This window comes from Schistocerca serialis, chromosome 4 (genome assembly GCF_023864345.2).
Source record: "Schistocerca serialis cubense isolate TAMUIC-IGC-003099 chromosome 4, iqSchSeri2.2, whole genome shotgun sequence".
NCBI lineage: Eukaryota > Metazoa > Arthropoda > Insecta > Orthoptera > Acrididae > Schistocerca > Schistocerca serialis.
This window is the reverse complement of record NC_064641.1, coordinates 292,819,437-292,841,498: the sequence shown is the minus strand read 5'-3', so window position 1 is coordinate 292,841,498 and position 22,062 is coordinate 292,819,437. Positions and strand designations below refer to the sequence as shown.

The following is a 22,062-nucleotide window of genomic DNA, read 5'->3' as shown; positions in this document are numbered from 1 at the left end:
CCATATTTCTCGACTTTCGAAAGGCGTTCGACTCAGTTCCGCACTGTCGCTTGCTCCAAAAAGTGCGCGCTTACGGTCTATCCGATGACATATGCAGTTGGAAAGTTTTATAACAGACAGAGAACAGTATGTCGTCTTCAATGGGGTGACTTCAACAGAAACAAGCGTAACTTCAGGTGTGCCCCAGGGCAGCGTAATAGGTCCGCTACTTTTTACGATTTTCATAAACGATCTGGTTGGTGGTATTGAAAGCGGCATTAGAATGTTTGCCGATGATGCTGTAGTCTACAGGAAAGTAATATCACACGAAAGTTGTGAACAAATGAACGAGGATTTGCAGAAAAGAACTGCGTGGTGTAACGACTGGCAGTTATCTCTCAATATTAGTAGGTGTAACCTACTGTGTATAATAAGACGAAAATCCCCATTAACGTACGAGTACAAAATAAATGCCCAGTCTTTGGAAGCGGTTCGTCAAGTATCTGGGTGTGACTATTCGAAATGACCTCAAATGGAATGATCAGATTACACAAATAATGAGCAAGGCGAACTCTAGATTGCGGTTTATTGGTAGAATCCTGAAGCGATGCAGTCCTCCAACAAAGGAAATTGCTTACGTTAGTTCGTCCAGTCTGAGAGTATTGTTCTTATGTATGGGACCCTTACCAGTTGGGTCTCATTCAACAGATTCAAAAGGTCCAAAGAAAAGTGGCAAGATTAGTAACTGGTACATTTAGCCATCACGAGAGCGTTACAAATCTCATAGAAAGTTTGAAGTGGGATACACTTGCAGATAGACGACGCACTGAATGAAAGGGGCTGCTCACTAAATTCCGATATCCGATCTTCGCCGAGGATGTATAGCATATGTTATTACCACCAAGTTTCAAATCGCGCCATGATCACCATTCAAAGACGAAGGAAATTAGAGCTCGTACTCAGGCGTTCAGACAGTTGTTTTTCCCTCGTGCGATCCGCTAGTGGAACAGTTGGGAGGGGGAATATGACTTTGGCGCGAATATTACCCTCGCCACACACCGCTTGGTGGCTAGCGGAGTATATATGTAGTTGTAGAAACCAGGCACTCCGATGGTTCAATGACTCACGCACAATCAACCCCCTGGGATACAATATTTGCCAGAGATGAGAAAGTGTAGCCATCTAATGCGCACTGTACAAGCTCAGTTGCAACACTCAAGTAACATTTGAATGTTAATGTCAACCGTTAGAAATCAAATGTTTACATTCACATCGTAAACGAAAAGGAGGCTCAAATGCACCGGTTTCTAAATGCAAAGACAAACACACTTGATATTTGTCGGTGAAAAGCGCCATTTACCACGAATTGGAAACAATGGGCTGAGTCAAACGTACGTATTTTTTGGCGTAGAATCCGAATATGCAAAAAAGTGTGGGTTCTCATTTGAAAATACAAAGTTAACCTCGCCAGCTCATACGATGCGTCCTTTTTGAGATATTTAGTTTCGAGTTAAAACGAACACCCTGTGTGTACTGGCGACCCTGCTTACTAGCTTGTTGGATCGTCTTTGGAGAACAATAAGCAGCCTGTCAGCTTTGCATGGATTCGATTTCTGCATATTTTTCATGTAGCCATTTCGTCATAGCCTCCCAGCACTTCCTATTTATTTCTTTGTTCTTCGACTTGTATTTTTGTAGTCCTGAATTTCCGTGAACATTTCTGTACTTCCTTCTTTCATCAATCGAATGAAGTATTTCTTCTGTTACCCATGGTCTCCTCGCAGTTACCTTTTTTGTACCTATGTTTTTCTTTCCAACTCCTGTGATTGCCCTTTTTTAGAGATTTCCATTTCTCTTCAGCTGTAGTGCCTACTGAGCTATTCATTATAGCTGTATCTATAGCCTTAGAGACCTTCAATGCATTTTGTCATTCATTAGTATTACCGAATCCCACTTCTTTGCGAATTGACTCTTCCTGACTAATCTCTTCATCATTGCTGCATTGGGATCTGAGTCAGTACCTGCTCCTGGATAAGCCTTGCAATCCACTATCTGATTTAGGAATCTCTACCTGACCATGATATAATATAACATAAAAATCTTCCCGTATCACCCAGTCTTCTCCAAGTTCACCTCCTCCTCTTGTGATTCTTGAATAGATTATTCGCAATTACTGGTTGAAATTTATTGCGCAACTCATTTAGTCTCTCCCCTCTCTCATTCCTTGTCTCAAGCCCATATTCTACTGTAACCTTTTTTTCTACTCTTTCCCTTACAACTGTATTCTAGTCCCCCATGGCTATTACATTTTGATCTGTACTTACGTACTCTATTGTGCTTTCAACATCCTTATATACTTCCTCTATCTCTTCATCTTCAGCTTGCGACGTCGGCATGTATATCTGAACTACCGTTGTCAGTGTTGGTTTTCTGTCGATTCTGATAAGAATAACCCTGTCATTGAACTGTTCACAGTAACACACTCTCTGCCCTCTCTTCCTATTCATAACTAATCCTACTCCCGTTATGCCATTTTCTGCTGCTGTTGATATTACCGTATACTCATCTGACTGGAAATTCCTGTCTTCTTTCCATTCACTTCACTGACCCCTACTGTATCTAGAATGAACCTTTGCATTACCTTTTTCAGATTTTCGAGCGTCCCTACCACGTTCAGACGTCTGACATTCCCCGCCCCGACTCGTAGAACGTTGTTCTTTCTTTGGTTATTCAATCTTTTCCTTATTGCCACCCCTCCCCTTGGCAGTCTCTCCTCCCCCCCCCCCCCCCCCCACCCGTGATCAGAATCGTGGACTGTTCCGGAATCTTTTGCCAATAGAAAGATCATCTTGACATCTTTAGAATTACAGGCCCCATGTCCTTTGGATACCTGATACGTGTCTTTAATGTTGTGGTTTATGTTGCCTTCTGCATCCTCATGACGTTGATCATTGCCGAGTCTTCCGCCTGTAGGGACAGTTTCCCACACCAGGGAGAAGAGTGTGACCTGAACTTCTGTCCGCTTCAACGCCATCTTTGACACCCCGTTGGCAGTGTCGGGGTAACTTCTTACGCCGAAAGTCTTCGGGCACTATTGCTAATGATCAAGAAAAACGTAAGCGGTGTCGGGCTTCGAGCCCGGGAGCGAAGACATTTTGATTAATAATCAAAGACGCTACCATTTACCACGTTTGAATATCCTGTACCCTTTTTAATCCGAACAGTTTGTTCGTGATATTCCCATCTTACTGCTTCATCTTTATCCTTGTGCCTATTGTACACTGTTGTTTGTGAAAAGGGAAATCATTCAGAAGCAAAACGGCACGATAAGAGGACGTGTGGAACAGCAGAAGCATAATAAGTGACTTAAATGGCAGAGAAGTGTTGTGCACATGGCCTCAAAAGCGTATTCCTTTGAGTGACCGGAAAGTTCAGTGCTACGCAACGCTCAATCAATGTCGACCCGTGGCAACGTGTAACCGAGGGTCACTATGCCTCGCCGACATCACAGGGTGGAATATCTACATGTGAGACCGTTCGAACGGGGCAGTGTTGCTGGTGTCCAGGAGGCGGGTCTGTCTTTCTGTGACAACGCAGCTCGTAATGGGCATGCTGGTCTGTGTGGAACAATTGCAGAGAAGAGGGCCGTACGCAGCTGCGACAGGCTACTGGACACAGTGAGACCACAGTGCGAGATGACCGCCATCTTGCGCTTTAGGTCATAACGGACAGAACAGCATCGTCCATGAGCCGTGCGTGGCTCGTGTTCTTGCCATACCTCATGTGACATCCTGTTTTTACTCTACTACCACCTCGTTATGTTAATTTCAAATACTGGCGTCACAAGTTGCCGCCTTGATTGACCGTGAGCAGCAGCAGCCCTGGCGTATTATCGTTGCTGACTGCTATTACTCCCCGGTTGTCGTGTGTTCGGGGTTAGTTCGGATCTGGCAGTGAGTTGGGAGGCGCTAGCAGTGCAGTTCGGACGTGGTAGTGTTTGACTTAGGACGCGGCAGAAGTTCAGTCGGGGCGCGGCTGCAGTGAGGTCCGGACAGCCATGGCTCGCCCGACTCTTGCCGATACGTATCACTCGAGTGCGGACCACCTTGGTTGGTCGTCGGTCGGTCGTCTTGTCGGACGACGTGTATGTCGGCCGGCGATCGCTTATGGGTTGCCAGCGTGTGCTGGCTCTTGATTCGGCCTTTTTATTGCACAGTCGCTGCCGTTATTACTGTCTAGTCCTTTATGCAAGAGGTGATTAGTTGAAACCCTCAGCTGCCGACAGGTGTTGTTGATATACCTCGATGGGGACGGATGAAAATGTGTGCCCCGACCGGGTCTCGAACCCGGGATCTCCTGTTTCCATAGCAGACGCTCTATTCATCTGAGCCACCGAGGACACAGACGAATGGCGCGACTGCAGTGACTCATCCCTCTCTCGCTTCCCATGAGACCCACATTCCCAATTGTCCACAATCTACATACGTAATGTTCTTAATAGATATTTGCCCATCCTCTCATTACTCGCGCCCACTAAAGTGACGATTCCCAGAAGAGTTTGGATCGGGGCACACATTTTCAGCTGTCCCCATTGGGGTATATCAACACCTGTCGGCAGCTGAGGGTTTCAACTAATTATCAATTATCTTAGAGAAGCTGCACGGTCATCAATGGTATCTGTTCTTTCGGGAACAGTTACTATCTTTATGTACTTCGTGAAACTGTGTGTAGCTTGTGATGTCGTCGACTGCTCAGTAACTTTAGCGCTGTCTCCGTGCTGATGTGTGGCAGTCGGTCGGTTGGTGTGGATTAGCCACGAAATCTCCTCGCGGAACAGTGGGCCTGGCCCTCTGGGGAGTCTCTACGCAGTGTCGGAGTGTGTGGGAGCTGTTCCGATTGCTACGGGGTTCGCAGCTCATCGACCCAGGACACCAAAGTTGAGTGGTGGTTTAATTACCGAAGCCAGACGTTTCACATTGTGCCGTTGGTTATCATGGTTGGCTGTTGGGGGTATTCCCGTGAGCAACAGCGAGTGTTGGAGTTGGCGAAAGTTTGGCCACCATCCGGTGCACTTTAACTGTATTTTTGTTATTTGGTGTCCAAGTGCACCAGCGGAATTTTCTACCTTGTGACCGTTAGCGTTCCGGTTACCTGCCCTGGCCGCTTGCGTAAAATTCAGGAAGTGTCCTTTCCTCACCGTGTTGTCTCTGTCCAACACGTGTGTGTAGTTTTGACAGCTTATGCATACTTGGTTGTGGGCGGCTATTCCTTTTACGTTTTGGCTTTGGAGTTCCTTGTGCACTGGTCAGGTGGAAAGCAAGTCGTCTTGTCGGTGGGTCCGTTGACTGTCTCTTGGTTGGGTTGCCGGCGGATCGAATATAGTTGGGCCGACTACCTGTCTCCCCTAAGCGAACGTTAATATTTCAATTCCAGACCGACCCCCGAAAACTTCTGAGCGCCGCTGGTTGTACTGTCTTTTCTTATTGGTGTTTGATTGTGTATTTTAATAGTTTATAGCCGATGGTTTGAATTTATATGCTTTCAGATGGGTTTTAAATAATGGGCCTTCAGCTGCTTTAAAATTGAAAGTTCCTTACTCATCAACCCTTGCATTATTGGGCCTTCAGCCTCATTTAAAATATTTTTTGATAAAGCTTTGCGCCTTCTGCCTTTTGAAAATTTATTGTAGTTGTGTTTTCAATAATGGGTCTTCTGCCGCTTTAAAATTTAGATTCCTTACTTGTTAAATCTTAGATTGTTTGGCCCTTCAGCCTGTGTAAAATATTGTTTAAAGATAAAGCTTTGGGCCTTCTGCCTACTAAAAATTATTTTAGTTGTTTTAAGTAAACGGCCTTCAGCCGTTTTAAAATTACAGTTCTTGTCTTTCAAGTGTCAGACTGTGTGGGGCCTTCAGCATAATTGAAGATAACGCCTTCTGCCTCGTGTATTTTTTAATTAATTTTACCTGTAGTCTTAAATCATGGGCCTTCAGCCATCTTTAAATTAAACTTGTTTAATTTTCTAGTGTTCGATTTGTTGGGCCTTCAGAGAAGTTATGGAACATACTTACGTAAGGCCTTCTGCCTTCTAAATATTATGTTATGAGGCTGAATTTTAAGTTAATGGCTTTCAGCCGTTTTGAAATTTAAGTGGTTGTGCCATTAAAGCACAAGATAGTGTGGCCTATTCAGCCGATAACTAAGTTCTAAAATTTTTGCTGTATTGTTTGGACAACTAAATATCTGTTTGAGTGACAGTCCCCTTTTGGCCCCTTTCCACAATTCCAACTACCTGTTCTGTCCTGCGGACTTAAGCAGGGCGTCTCAGTCCACATTGTTGGCGGGGCGTTTGAGCACTGCAACGGTTACGGAGATGTCTTCGTCGATCTTTCGAAGCCGTCCTCTGCGGGCTGGACTGGTGACCTGCAAGCCGTTGCATCAGTTTCCATTGTTCAGAGCCCGCCAACACTGAAGACTGCAGCTGGCATGTGAACGTCGACACTGGCATTCTCAGTAGCAAAATACAGCGTTTCGGATGAGCCCCGTTTCCACTTGTCCTACAGTGATAGACGCATACGCGTTTGAATGCAGTCGGACAACTGTATTGTTGAATAAAATAGTGGAGAAATGCCAAGTGTCAGGGATTGAGGATTGGGGCGCCATTCTCTAACACATGATCTAGTGTTGAGGACAAACTCAACAGCCACCGCTACATCAGGGAGTTCTTACAGTCTGGGGCACTCTCCTACTTGCAGGACGTTCCACATACCATATTTCAGCACCATATCTCAGCAGGACTACGCCCGACAGCATGTGGTGAGGATTGTGCAAGCCTTCTTCGAAGAACGACGGGTACCACTGCTTCCCTGGATTGCCTATTAGCTTGACATGCGGCCTATGGACATCTCTGGGATGGTCTGTACGCAACTTGTTCGTTCAGGTCCTCCCTCAGCCACACTTGATCCTTTATGGACACACCTACAGACCGAGTAGCCCAGTGTTCACCAGCTGTATATTCAGGTGCTCTTTGATTCCATGTCACAAATTCTTGCATCTCCCATTGCTGCACATGGTGGCACTACTTCGTACTGAATTACCACAGTCAAAATGCATGTACAGGTCTCTAACGCTAATCATTTGTGGGGTGTCATGTCCCTAATCGGCAGAATAAATTTATTTGTGATCACATCTCTCGGTCTTGGTGTTTCACTTTTTCGAAACTGTAATGTATATTAGTCCTCTTCACTATAGTTTACTCTTCTTTTTCTCAGAATTTCGAACATATTGCTTCATTTTACGTGTCGAGAGCTTTACTAGATCGATATACCGAATGCACGTCTCGGGATATTTCTTCAGCCTAGTTTTCATTCTCACGCACATTGTCAGTATTGCCTCTCCGGCGCATTTACGTTTCCTAAAGCCAAATTGATCGTCATCGAACAGTTTCTCAGTCTCCTTTTCCATTCTTCTGTATACTGTTGTTGTGCGATAGTTTGCACACATATCTGTCCTTGCTATTTTCGGATGATATGTTTCCGAAAGTCAGATTCTGCGTCCCAAGTCTCATACATTTTACCCAGCGATTTAAATAGTCGTTTGAGTGCCACCTCCCCAAATGATTCTAGAAACTCCCTTTGGCGTGTGCAGTAAGCGCACCACACCGTAACCACGAAAAACACACCCTTACCTCTGCCCTTCACTGTTGACTGTTTATCTATGCCTTTTGTTTTATTTAATCCCAAACCTTCCAGAATCCTGACTCTAATGCGTTCTGTATTCCTGTGTCTTCCGTACCAACATCAGTTTCTTCTTCTATCACGCATCGGTCAAGTCCCCAGACCCCCCCCCCCCCCCCCAATCCCAGAGAGGCTTTCAGAATCCTTTTTCCACTTATCCATAGTCTCCTCTTTAACAATGGGATTACCATTGCACTCTTAAAGTTAGCACCCTTGATTTTAATTTCATCGAAAGTTGTTTCGATTTTTGAATATGCTAAGGTATTTCATCAGAGGATAATTTCTTTTTCGATTTCTTCACATTTTTCTGCAGCCATTTCGCCGTTGTTATCCTGCATTTCCTACATATTTAATTCCGAAGTCATTTATATTGTTGCATTCGTGTCTTCCCCTGAAAATTTGTAATTTCTCGTTTCACTGATCAGTTCAAGTATTTCTTTTGTTAACCAAAGCATCTTCGCAGTTACCTTCCTTGTACCTATGTCTGACCGTCCATCATCTGTTATTGCCTTTCTTAGATATGTCTACTTCTCTTCAAATGGAGTACCTGTTGTGATATACCATCTTGCAGTATGCACAGTGAACATCAAGCATGCCTAATCATTCCTCAGTATTTCAGTATCCTACTTCCTTCCATACTGATTCTTCCAGAGAATTCTCTTGAGCTTCAATCTACCCTTGGTCATTACTGAATTCTAATCTGAGTCTGTACGTATTCATGGGTACGACTTAGAATCCAATACTTGATTTCGGAATCTCTGTCTAACCGTGAGCATCATCCCGCATTTCTGGGACTTTCCAAAAACACGTTCTCCTCATGTAAGTCTTGAACAGAATATTAACTGCTACCATCTGAACTGTATTGCAGAACCCAATTACTCTTTGTCATCTCTCAAACATAGTGTCAAGCCCAATTCTTTCTTCTGCTCCATTCACTACAACCGCGTTCAATCCCCCATGATTAATAGATCTTCATCTCCGTTTACATACAAAATTACAAGTTCAGTATCCTCGTACACATTCTCTGTCTCTTCATCTTCTGCTTGCGACGTTGGCGTGTATACTTAGACTATCGTTGTCGGAGCAGGTTGCTGTCGAATCTGATAACGACAATGCTATCATTGAACTATCCACAGTAAATCCCTCTGCGCCCTACTGTCATATTCATAACTACTACTCTTGTTACGCCATTGATATTACCCTATAATCGTCTTACCAAGTATCCTTATCTTGTTTCCTTTTCATTTCACTAACCCACTCCATATCTAAATCGAGCCATCCCATTTCCCTTTCAAGATTTTCCGACTTTCCTACTGCTTCTAACATTCCAAGCTGCGACTCGTAAAACTTTATCGCGTCGTTTGTTGTTTCACCTTTTTCTGATTATTACCTGTCCCTTGTCAGTCCCCTCCCGGAGATCCGAATAAGAGACTAATCCGAGGTCTTTTGCCGATGGAGAGCTCGTCATGACACTTTCATTTACAGGGAAAATCTCCTGTGGATACATATTGTGTCATTTTAATGCAGTACAGCAAAAGGTTGACTTCTTATGCTGGAAGTATTCGGCCGCCACTGATCGTGGCTTTTATACTGAATGTGAATAGCAGCTGGGTTTCGACTATTATTCAAAGACGCTGCTGCCAGATCACGGACGACAAAGGCTAGAATAAGGAAAAGAGGACATAGCCGGTATTGGCTACAGCATGTACTTAGATATTAACGAAAGACAGGAAAAGATGGAAGAGCTAATGAAACCTCTATAGATCAGAAATATCCGGACGGACACCCCACGCAATGCGAAATTGACCGCCAGATGTCACGAGTGATAGGGAGTATTGTGTTGTCAGCCTGCGAAACAGTAACTGCAGTATGGGTCAGGCAGCAGAGCACAATGAATTCAAGTATCAATGAGTCTTCATATGTCCCTCGAGTAACAAACCCATCAGAAATCTGAACCTTTCAAAAGCTGTCACTATTGGTGATGTGATAGTGAAGTGAAACCAGAGGGAACAACCATAGCTTAAACAAGAGCAAGCAAAACTCGTGCACTGATGTATGAGCAGACACCGTCGAGCGTTGCGGACGGTGCTTACAAGTAATCGCATGAAAGCTCCAGCAGTCCAGCTAGCACAATCACTACGCTTAGGAGGTAAATCAAACGGTGTACGACGGTCGAGCAGCTCCTCATGAGCCACACATTTCCGCAGGCGACGCTTGAGGTGGCGTGAAAAGCGACGCCAATGGACAGTGGATGACTGGAAACGAGTGTTTTGAAGGGATGAATCGTGCTACACCACGCGGCAATCCGATGAAAGGATCTTGGTTTGGCGAAACCCTGGAGAACGTTACCTTCCACCATATGAAACGTCAAAAGTGAAGGGCAGAGGTAATGGTGTGTTTTTCGTGGTAACGGTGTGGTGCGCTTACTGCACACTAAATAAAGATGGACAAGAACACGTTTTACAATATTTTGTGCTGCCTGCAGTAAAGGAACTGTTCAGAGACGATGGTTGTATCACAACGATTGCAGTCAGTCTTAAAGCCCCATCCGTAAGGCAGTGGTTTGTGGATAAAAACAGCCCTCAAAGAGGCTTATCTGCCCAGAGTCCCGATCTGAACAGAATGAAACGCATCTGGTAGGAGTTAGAACGTCGACTTCGCTTCAGGAGGCAGCGTCCACGTTCATCTGCTGAGGAAGAATACTGCCATTCCTGCGCAGACGTTCAGATACTTAATTGAAGGTGTCGCCAGCAGAGTTGAAGGTGTCATAAAGGTGCAGTTGGAACACTACCTTCGTAGTTTTAGAGAGAAGTAGACTGAGGTGGTAGTTGTAGGTTTTCTTCCCTCCCTTCTCTCTCTCTCTCTTTCCCTGTCACCCTCCTACCCTCTATCTCTCTCTTTCATCTTCTTCAGCAATAGAAGTATATCGCTACACGCGATTAGACATTTTCACTTAAGTCGCAACACAGATATTTCACCCACGACTAATGGCAAAAATCACAAACAAATAAAACCGTCATTTAGTGCTGAATTCCTCCTGCCTTTAAATATGCGTGTTATGATACTTGGAATTAGTATATTACAACCACTTTTCACGCGAACATGATCGTATTCTTCTCCTTATTGTTGTATGTGGCTTTCTGTGCACTTGTGTGAATTCGCATTCGTGTTTGTCTACTTTTATTAACGGAATTTAATAGTAACCATTCATTTTAATCACACATGTCCTGAATTATGAATGTTGGTAAGGCGGGTGCCAGGTTGAGATTCATTGGGAGAGTCCTTAGAAAATGTAGTCCATCAACAAAGGAGGTGGCTTACAAAACACTCGTTCGACCTATACTTGAGTATGGGATCCGTACCAGGTCGGGTTGACAGAGGAGATAGAGAAGATCCAAAGAAGAGCGGCACGTTTCGTCACAGGACTATTTGGTAAGCGTGATAGCGTTACGGAGATGTTTAGCAAACTCAAGAGAGGCGCTCTGCATCGCGGTGTAGCTTGCTGTCCAGGTTTCGAGAGGGTGCGTTTCTGGATGAGGTATCGAATATATTGCTTCCCCCTACTTATGCCTCCCGCGAACCATACGCGACTGGAACAGGAAAGTGAGGTAATGACAGTGGCACGTAAAGTGCCCTCCGGCACACATCGTTGGGTGGCTTGCGGAGTATAAATGTAGATGTAGAAGTAAATGAATAACTGCTCTTGTGCGCTGTAAACACAACGCACTTCAGTCAGTGTCGAAGCAGTCAAATAGTCTTGGTACCATTCCCATTCTCTAAGCTTCTAAGGGCGGTTCCAGAAGCCCTTTTTATTCCTCCTTTGTTCAAGGAAATGAGGCAGCACTGCTGTCTTTTAAAACTAATGTCTTTTTATGTACTAATTACTCAGGCCTTTTTTTCCTCTTTCTGCTTGGTTTTTGACTGTACAATCATCACTACTGTATATCATAAATTAATAACGTTAACATCGTTGTGGAGGTTTTCATCAGCAATACTTTTGTTACTGACATATAACAACCTAAGTTATTTTCAATGTGATTATCTAAAGCAAAATTAGTCATCTTGCAGTAATGGAACACGTTTTTACTAGTGGCACGATGAAGCTCTTTGTATGTTATTCTTCTCTGCCATAGGAAATCTTCTGTAGATTTCAGGACTAAAGGGAAACTTTTGTCATGTGTTGAATCCTTTCTTGCTATTTTATGCTATCTCTGTACTCAGCGTTAAGTAGCTGTGCACGACGAAAAATCGACAGGCGAGTTTATGTGTCCGTCAGCGACACACCTTGCGCTACTGTCTTGGGACAGTGCACGGTGGCAGTAAGGTATCGCAAAGTTCTTTGGAATGGCGTCCAACCAGGGATGGACGGGCGAGACTTTGGAAAGGTCGGTGATCTCTTTAACGCTTGTGCCAAGGTTTTGGAGGTATGTGGACGGAAATCCAGAAGAAGTAGCATGCTGCTTTAATTGAGACCGCATGATGCCCTTGTGCATAGGGAACGCATTACTACACTCCTGGAAACTGAAATAAGAACACCGTGAATTCATTGTCCCAGGAAGGGGAAACTTTATTGACACATTCCTGGGGTCAGATACATCACATGATCACACTGACAGAACCACAGGCACATAGACACAGGCAACAGAGCATGTACAATGTCGGCACTAGTACAGTGTATATCCACCTTTCGCAGCAATTCAGGCTGCTATTCTCCCATGGAGACGATCGTAGAGATGCTGGATGTAGTCCTGTGGAACGGCTTGCCATGCCATTTCCACCTGGCGCCTCAGCTGGACCAGCGTTCGTGCTGGACGTGCAGACCGCGTGAGACGACGCTTCATCTAGTCCCAAACATGCTCAATGCGGGACAGATCCGGAGATCTTGCTGGCCAGGGTAGTTGACTTACACCTTCTAGAGCACGTTGAGTGGCACGGGATACATGCGGACGTGCATTGTCCTGTTGGAACAGCAAGTTCCCTTGCCGGTCTAGGAATGGTAGAACGATGGGTTCGATGACGGTTTGGATGTACCCTGCACTATTCAGTGTCCCCTCGACGATCACCAGTGGTGTACGGCCAGTGTAGGATATCGCTCCCCACACCATGATGCCGGGTGTTGGCCCTGTGTGCCTCGGTCGTATGTAGTCCTGATTGTGGCGCTCACCTGCACGGCGCCAAACACGCATACGACCATCATTGGCACCAAGGCAGAAGCGACTCTCATCGCTGAAGACGACACGTCTCCATTCGTCCCTCCATTCACGCCTGTCGCGACACCACTGGAGGCGGGCTGCACGATGTTGGGGCGTGAGCGGAAGACGGCCTAACGGTGTGCGGGACCGTAGCCCAGCTTCATGGAGACGGTTGCGAATGGTCCTCGCCGATACCCCAGGAGCAACAGTGTCCCTAATTTGCTGGGAAGTGGCGGTGCGGTCCCCTACGGCACTGCGTAGGATCCTACGGTCTTGGCGTGCATCCGTGCGTCGCTGCGGTCCGGTGCCAGGTCGACGGGCACGTGCACCTTCCGCCGACCACTGGCGACAACATCGATGTACTGTGGAGACCTCACGCCCCACATGTTGAGCAATTCGGCGGTACGTCCACCCGGCCTCCCGCATGCCCACTATACGCCCTCGCTCAAAGTCCGTTAACTGCACATACGGTTCACGTCCACGCTGTCGCGGCATGCTACCAGTGTTAAAGACTGCGATGGAGCTCCGTATGCCACGGCAAACTGGCTGACACTGACGGCGGCGGTGCACAAATGCTGCGCAGCTAGCGCCATTCGACGGCCAACACCGCGGTTCCTGGTGTGTCCGCTGTGCCGTGCGTGTGATCATTGCTTGTACAGCCCTCTCGCAGTGTCCGGAGCAAGTATGGTGGGTCTGACACACCGGTGTCAATGTGTTCTTTTTTCCATTTCCAGGAGTGTATTATAATTCTCTGCATCAACTTCGTTCTTGTTCTTAGGTTTCCTTCATACACGATAAAATCACTTGACGACTCGTATGACCTGGAACTTGATGTTTCCAAAGTTCAACTTTAACGTTTTAATAGCAAGACTAACGTCATACTGGGTATAGCAACTGTACTGCGATGAGTATGCATTGCATTTATGGTATCAGATTGACCGAAACCAATGGTAAAAATATTGCCTGTACAGCTGTGTATTGTACAATGCAGTTCTTTACATTCATAAAAGCCGTGCAACGTTTACACAGATATTTCATTCTGAAATCACGTCTCATACAAGATGTAGCTCGTTGTAGTTGCGGTCTCTATCCGGAAGTCTGGCTTGATGCAACTCTTCATGTTACTCTGTCCTATGCAAGCCTCTTCATCTCCAAATAACTACTGCAATCTTCATCTTTCTGAAACTGCTTACTGTACTCATCTCTTAGTCTCTCACTACTGTTTTTACCCCCACACTTCCCTGTACTACTAAATTGGCGATCCCTTATGTCTCAGGATGTGTCCTATCAACAGATCCCTTCTTCTAGTCAGGCTGTACCGTAAATTCCTTTTCTCCCAGTTCTATTCAGTACCCCATTAGTTATATGGTCTATCCATCTAATCTTCAATATTCTTCTGTAGCACCATATTTCAAAGGCTTCTATTTTCTTCTTACCTAGACTGTCGTCCATGTTTCACTTCCGTAAATGGCTACACTCAATAAAAATACTTTCGGAAGAGACTTCCTAACGCTTAAATCTGTACTCAACATTAACAAAGTTCTTTTCTTCAGAAACGCTTTTCTTGTCATTTCCAGCCTATCGTCTTTACTTCGGCCATTAACATTTTGTTGCCCAAATAGCAAAACTCATCTACTACTTTGCCTCAGCATCACCTGATGTAATTCGACTACATTCCATTATCATTGTTTTGTTTTTGTTGATGTTCAACTCATACTCATCTTTCAAGACTCTGTCCATTGCATTCAACCGATCTTCCAAGTCCTCTGCTGCGCCTGACAGAATTACATCATCGGAAACCCTCAAAGTTTTTATTTCCTCTCTATGAACATTAATTCCTTCTTCAAAATTTTCTTTGGTTTCATTTACTGCTTACACAATGTACAGATTGAAGGTGGTAGGCAACAACCCTGTCTCACTCCGTTTTCAGAAACTGCCTTTCTTTTACGTCCTTGTATTTAACTCCTGTTACCTTCAAAATTTCACAGAGAGTATTCCAGTCAACATTGTCAAAAGCGTTCTCTAAGTCTACAAAGGCTACAAACATAGTTTTGCCTTTCCTTAGTCTGTCTTCCATGTTAAGTCGTAGCGTCAGTATTGTCCCACGTGTGTCCACATTTCTCAGAAATACAAACTGGTCTTTCCCGAGGTTTTACGTTTTTTCAGTCTTCTGTAAAGAATTCGTGTTAGTATTATGTAACCGTGACTTATTAAACTGATAGTTCGGTAATATTCTCACCGGTCAGCGCCTGATTTTTTCGAAATTGGAATTATTATATTTTTCGGGAAGTCTTAGGATATTTTGCCTGTCTCATAAATTTTACACACCAGATGGAAGAGTTTTGTCATGGCTGGCTCTGCCAAGGCTATCAGTAGCTCTGACGGAATATCGTCTACTCCCGAGGCCTTTATTCGACTTTCAGTGCTCTGTCAGATTCCTCTCGCAGCATCATGTCTCCCATCTCCTCTTCATCTACGTTCTCATCCATTTCTATAATACTGCCTGCAAGTTCATGTCCCCTCAATATAATCTTTTCACTCTTCAGATTTCCCTTCTTTGCTTAGGACTGATGTTCATACAGCTGCTTTTTGTTTCTCAAAAGGCCTCTTTAATTTTCCTGTAGGCAATATCTACCTTTCCCTTCGTGATATATTCTTGTATATCCCTACATTTGTCCTCTAGCATTTCCTACTTAGCTACTTTGCATTTCATTTTTTCGACGTTTTACTCCCTCTCGCCTGCTTCACTTGCTGCATTTTCTCCTTCCATCAGTAACATTCAATATCTCCTGTGTTATCCAAAGGTTTCTACTAGGACCTGTTTTTTCACCTATGTGATATATTGCTGACTTCACTATCTCTTAAAGCTACCCATTCGGCTTCTACTGTATTCCTTCCCCTGTTTTAGACAACAATTGCCTAATGCTCTTTTTGAAATTCTCGAAAAACTCTGGTTCTTTAAACTTATCCAAGTCCCATCTTCTTAATTTCTCAATATTTTACAATTTCTTTAGTTTCAGTCTACAGCTCGCAACAATAAATTGTGGTCAGAGTACACATCTGCCCTGGAAATGTCTTACAATTTGAAATCTGGTTCCGAAATTTCTGTTTCACTATTATAAAGGTTGTAAATTTTAAGCTGAAAGACCAGAATAACTCGAAAAATAAGCTTCACACGAAAAAATGTGTAGGCTCCAAAGTTGGTTATTTTCGAGGGGGACATCTGCTGGTGCTAAAATCAGCCCACCACCTCAGCCTCCTGGGGGTGGGCGGGAGGCAACTTCAAAATTTCAAATGGGAACCCCCATTTTTATTGCAGAGTCAGATTTTACATAAAACTACGTATATATTGTCTTAAACATTTGTTTTGATTCTTGGTAGTTGGCGCTGTATTTCAATAAAATCGAAGTTCTTATTTTTGCGTGGAAAATGGTTACCGATAAATAAAAAAAATACTTATTTACTTCGTAAATTTTGATTAGCTATAACTAAAACTCTCCCTCTCTCCCCATAGGATGGGGTTTGAGAGAGAGGAATTAGAGTTTTACAAATATTGATCCAAACTTATCCGAATCTGAGGAAAAAATTAATATTTTGGAACTATTTTATCTCCAGAATATTTTCTCCAAGAGGATACCATCATCATTTAACCATACTGTAGAGCTGCATGCCCTCGGAAAAAGTTACGGCTGTAGTTTTCATTTGGTACCAGCGCACAAGGTGGTTTTGGTCGATGGTACAAGGCCAGATCAGTCAATCATGCAGACTGTTTGCCCTGCATCTACTGAAATTGCTGCTGACACTCTCCAACCATCCGTTTGTATGGCCTCTGAACAGATCGCCTCCGATGCGGTTGCACCTACAGTACGGCTGGCAGCATCGCTGAGGCATGAAACTCACCCCACCAGAGGCAATGTATGTAGTTCATGGGGAGGGGGGATGAAGTTTGATTACTTAAAACCGAGCGCGGTGGCGCAGTGGTTAGCACACTGAACTCGCATTCGGGAGGACGACGGTTCAATCCCGTCTCCGGCCATCCTGATTTAGGTTTTCCGTGATTTCCCTAAATCGTTTCAGGCAAATGCCGGGATGGTTCCTTTGAAAGGGCACGGCCGATTTCCTTCCCCATCCTTCCCTAACCCAAGCTTGCGCTCCGTCTCTAATGACCTCGTTGTCGACGGGACGTTAAACACCACTAACCACCCAACCTGATTACTTAAAATTAATTAAAACGTACTTGCCGAATTGAATTTTTAGAATTTTTCTCGTTTCGTTGATCTCTTTTTATTAGGACATGCCACGGCCTCCATGATCTTCTGGATCTGCTTAAGGTTACGTCTTATGGCATGAATGGCTGTGAGATACCAAAGGCCAGGTACAAACCATGTAATTGGAAAGATTTTTCCGATCACTGGCGAAGTACGGGAGGTAGTTATGTACGTAAGTTCATCTGTTACGTACGGGGTAGTTATGTATGTAAGTTCATCTGTTACGTATGATGTGTGCCTGTGTAGTGTTGTGGCGTGTATGTGTTGGATGATGATGAGAGAAGCGAGAAGGTGAAACCCGGCGCCGGCAAGTAGCCTCCTCCAGTCGAAGAGCGCCGAGTGTTGTGTGCCGTCATTTCATGTGACAGGGTGGAGAGGTTTGTAACCGAATCCAGGACATTGGTGAAAGGACCGGCGCTCAGCGACCTTACGCCACTACTCTTCCTGTTCCCTCTGCCGTAAAGGTAAAGGGAAAACTGTCAACAGGTCGCGGCGTACTCTGAAGGTCACCCACCGAAATACTGGGCATGTCTGACGGTGCTTTATTTTGGTGATCCTGTGAGAACCGGTGTACGCACCTGGGTCGGCTGTTGTCTAGCTGTATTTGATAAACCAAGACGAGTAAACCGGGACCAGCGTCATATATAAGTAGCAATGTTAACGTCACGTTTCTTCCATCTGGTGGGTGAAGCAGTACCAGTTCTACAGGTAGCCGAGACTTGCGAGAAGTCAGTCGGTGGGTGTGTACGTCACACGCCATGTTGTCTAACAGGGCGTTTCCTATACCAAAATTCCAATGACACCCTTTTCCAGCACTTGAGCTGCTTTATCATTAGCCATTACTACCAATGCCTTAAGAAAACAACATTAGTACTCGGGGAAACTCATTGAAGCACATGTCCATTCCGCCAGTTCACATTTTCTCAACAGTGCACGCAAAAAGCATTTAAAAACATGGACAGTATTTGCTTTCAGTGTTCTTTTCCTCTACGTATAAGGTTTATTACCTGTACTAGAGATATCTGTAGCTAGTGTCGTAAATTTTACGGAAGTATTGGCGTTTCATAACATTCAAGACAGAAAAGTCGAATTCCAACTATTGCCACGCCTATCAGGGAGAACAGATTGCGCACTGGCGCCTCTCCTGCTGTAACAGCTATGGATCCTATGATGCAAGCATCTCCCACAAGGAACTCCCTATTGGCAATCATCATTCGTCCCATTTTTTTTTTTTTTTTTTTTTTTTTTTTTTTTTTTTTTTTTTTTTTTTGCTCATTCTGCAAGCTTTTCTGCGTTACTTGAGCTCAATAAAATATGTGAAAGCAATTACACAGGGAAAAAACTTAATATAAAGTACTACAGTGTAATACTCTCTTACTCTCTTTAGTAAGTTACCGATTCTCACGTTAGAAGCTGAATCTTCTTCATTTTTCATAAAGTCCTTAACATTTATCATTTATCTTAATTAATTCGTAACGGTTCCACGTGGCACATAAAAGTGATGAAAGGTACATCTTTCCTAGATTAAAGTCTGGTGACTATCTGTATAACAAGTTTTCAAGTTTTTATTTGCGTTATGCATTTAGGAGCTAAATCCCTGGCACTGGAGATTTCACTCCAAAATACACTGTGCAAAAGAATTACAGAGTCACTTCTTTGAAATGCCACCATTGCGACGCAGGTCTGAAATTTGGGTCAAAGGAGCCTACAACGTTCCACTGAAACGGCGCTAAAGCGTGGCACCCTATGACCTCACCTTCGGACTCGACTGCGATTCAAACAGCGAGATAGCGACACATACTAAAATACAACCAGAGGTCAGAAGTTTGGGTCTGCTTTAAGGTGGGTTAATCATGTCATATTGCTATCAAATTTCATCATAATTCAGCACAAAGCCACTCTGCACGTGTCACATGATAGAAAAATCGTCACAAACCTACTTACCCACGTCTCACCCTTTCTCTTGATGCTTCTGCGACAGACGTCACACCCGCGCCGCCCAGCACTGAAATTACGTGGTTCTCTTGTGGGCTGGCCAGCGAAAAACATTTTAGGCACGCCGCCGCTGACAATCGCTCAAGCGGCCTCAGGAGGTCACATGAAGAGCTTCAATCAAATCATCCCCATCTCTTTGGCATTTCGCGGACGAAGACGACAGTCTGCAGCACAGTTTGCAACAAAATGGTATTCTTGACAACCGTTGACAGTGCCGACACTTACCGGAATTTTCTAGCCTAGTCTAACGACATCGTGGTACACAACCTCTCTGGACGTGGTCTCACCCTATTGGAATGTAGCGCTACCGCAATTTTTGCTTTAATATGGAAGTCAAAGCACTAGGTATCGTTCGGCGGATTTATAACGTGATCCGAAAAAGCAAAGGGTATTTATTTATAAATTATAGAGCGCATCAATCAATTGTCATTTTTTTTTTTTGCAGGTTTTATTACACAAATCCAGATTTCGGCTAGTGCCTAGCCATTATCGATGCACTACTTTCTAATCTCGAAGCATGTTAGTTCCCTGTTGTTCGGCCGTCATTCACATTCATATATAGTGTTCAAGGTACTGTGACTGACGCCCGAACAACAGGGAACTAACATGCATCGAGATTAGAAAATAGTGGATTGATAATGCCTTGACATTAGCCGAAACCTCGATTTGTGTAATAAAAGTTGCAAAAAGAAAAAAAGGACGACTGATTTTGCGCTCTATAATTTATAAATGACATAACAGTCGCTGAGTGCACCCACCTAATGGAAGGTGATAAAGGGCACTTATGCTTTTTCACCCCTCATGTTTCGCGCGCTCCTTTGGTGTGTGGCAGCTTACTTTATTGACGTGTGAATGAATAAAATGGCATACAGTCCCTCCAACCCCAAGTTCCGCAACACGCTAGGTGACACCTGTGTACTTTTTTGAGTACTTCAAAAATGCAGCTGTACAAAGACAACCTTGGATTTATTCCTGAGTGCCTGCTGGCAAACGACCCCTTGGACACTCATCAGATGACACATACCAGCGAGCGGTCGCTAGAGCTGCCGTGTAGGACCATTCAGCTTTAGGATATAAAAGAGGTTGCCTACCAACAGGTGCCTAGGAAACGGTCGACGGTTGTCTCTGTACAAATACAATTTTGCACGTGCACATGTAGCACCGAGGGTGTTACCCCCGTAACCGTTACAGTGACGCACGTGTCAGTGTCACACCCATTCGTGATCAAGCCGAAGGAGGGCACGAATCGAGACGGCTGAAATAGCAATAACATGCTTTCCTGCTTAGGATCACGTTAAATTTAGTTCGAATGGTATTGAGCGGTTCTACGCTGCACATCATAGTGAAATAGAGGCCGTGTTGGGCTCTAATACGATCAGATGAGGTTCTGGGGGTTGCAGCCCTATGAAGTCCTTGCAGAAAGGGTCAATCATCTGGAAGTGTCAGAAGTGTCAGAGGTTGTCAAGAAGGTCGTTCTGATGCGCTTCGCACTACAGACTGTCGTTTCCAAATGCGATATATATGTAAATGAGCGCCCCAACAGAAAGGAGTGGTTTCATTTACCTCCTTCATGCCACCTCTTGAGGCCTTTTAGTGTCGATTCCGAGCGGCGGTGTCCGTGAAATGTTTTCCTCCGTCACCAAGAAGAAAACAGCGTTATTGAAATTCTGGGTAGTGGAGTTCTGACCATCACAGAGCCAAACAAGAGAGACAGTGAGATGTGGTTAGAGGGGAGAGTGCTGATGACAGTCCGATCATGTGACACGTCCGCGGTGGCGCTGGACGGAATTGTGGTGACATGGTGCCAGTGTGACATGAATGACCCATCCTGCACCTCAGAAAAGTTCTGGGCTTTTTCTTCGTGTGTGTCGACACATTACTGTTCGAAGCGTCGCCGAGCTCGAGGGTGACCTCACAGGACGCTACACCTTTGCACAATTACAGAGGAAGCCGTTAGACATCTTTGAGCTAAATTTCACACTTCTGCGTCGCAGTGGTGGAAAATGACGGGGTTTCAAAAATTAATTCCTTTGTGCAGTATATATACTGAAAATAAATAAGTGAAAAACTGAAATCCAGGCAGCCAAGAGGCTTTATTTGTAGAAACTATATTTATTTTCTAATACAAATTAGAATAAACAAAAAAGAAAACTTTTTTAATTTTTGATACCAACAAAACCGTCGTTGGACATGTCGAGGGACAGAGATAAGAAACAACGCACGAATCAAAAACAGAAAAATCCTAATGTTGATATATACTAAGGTGGTATCTGTTCTTTCGGACATATTCGAAGGAACAGATACCATCTGCGACCATGCAGCTCATTAGAATGAAATTGCAATGAAATGAACACCCTTAGCTGCTTACAGGCGTTGACATAGTTAAGGCTCACCGGACGCTTGACCATCTTCTTCTTCTTCTGTGCGATTTTATAAACAGTGCCCGAAATCTTACGGGAATCGGCACAGCGCCGCGAGTAATGAGTATAACGGGCGGGGCACTACGAATGTAGTGCGGGGGCAATACGTTGAGAACGTGGATTTCGCGGGAGGCGTGCCAGAGTTAAATCCCTGCAGTCGCGCTATCCTCTGTGTCCTCGGTGGCTCAGATGGATAGAGCATCTGCCATCCAAGCAGGAGGTCCCGGGTTCGAGTCCCAGTCGGGGCACACATTTTCGTCTGTCCCCGCTGACGTATGTCAACGCCTGTAAACAGCTAACGGTGTTCATTTCATTGTAATTTCATTCTAACGAGCTGGATGGTCACCGATGGTATCTGATCGTTCGGACATGTCCGAAAGAACTGATACCATCTTAGTATATATAAGGCTCACCGGCCACTTGACCATCTTCTTCTTCTGTGCGAATTCACGAACAGTACCCGAACTCTTACA

General features: G+C 44.5%; 1 non-coding gene across 1 annotated transcript; it reads left to right on the top strand.

Annotated features, from left to right (window-relative positions):
* Window positions 1–21,763: 21,763 nt before the first annotated feature.
* Trnag-ucc (transfer RNA glycine (anticodon UCC)) lies at window positions 21,764–21,837 on the top strand. The gene has a single exon. It is a non-coding gene; the product is annotated as a tRNA-Gly (tRNA).
* Window positions 21,838–22,062: the final 225 nt, after the last annotated feature.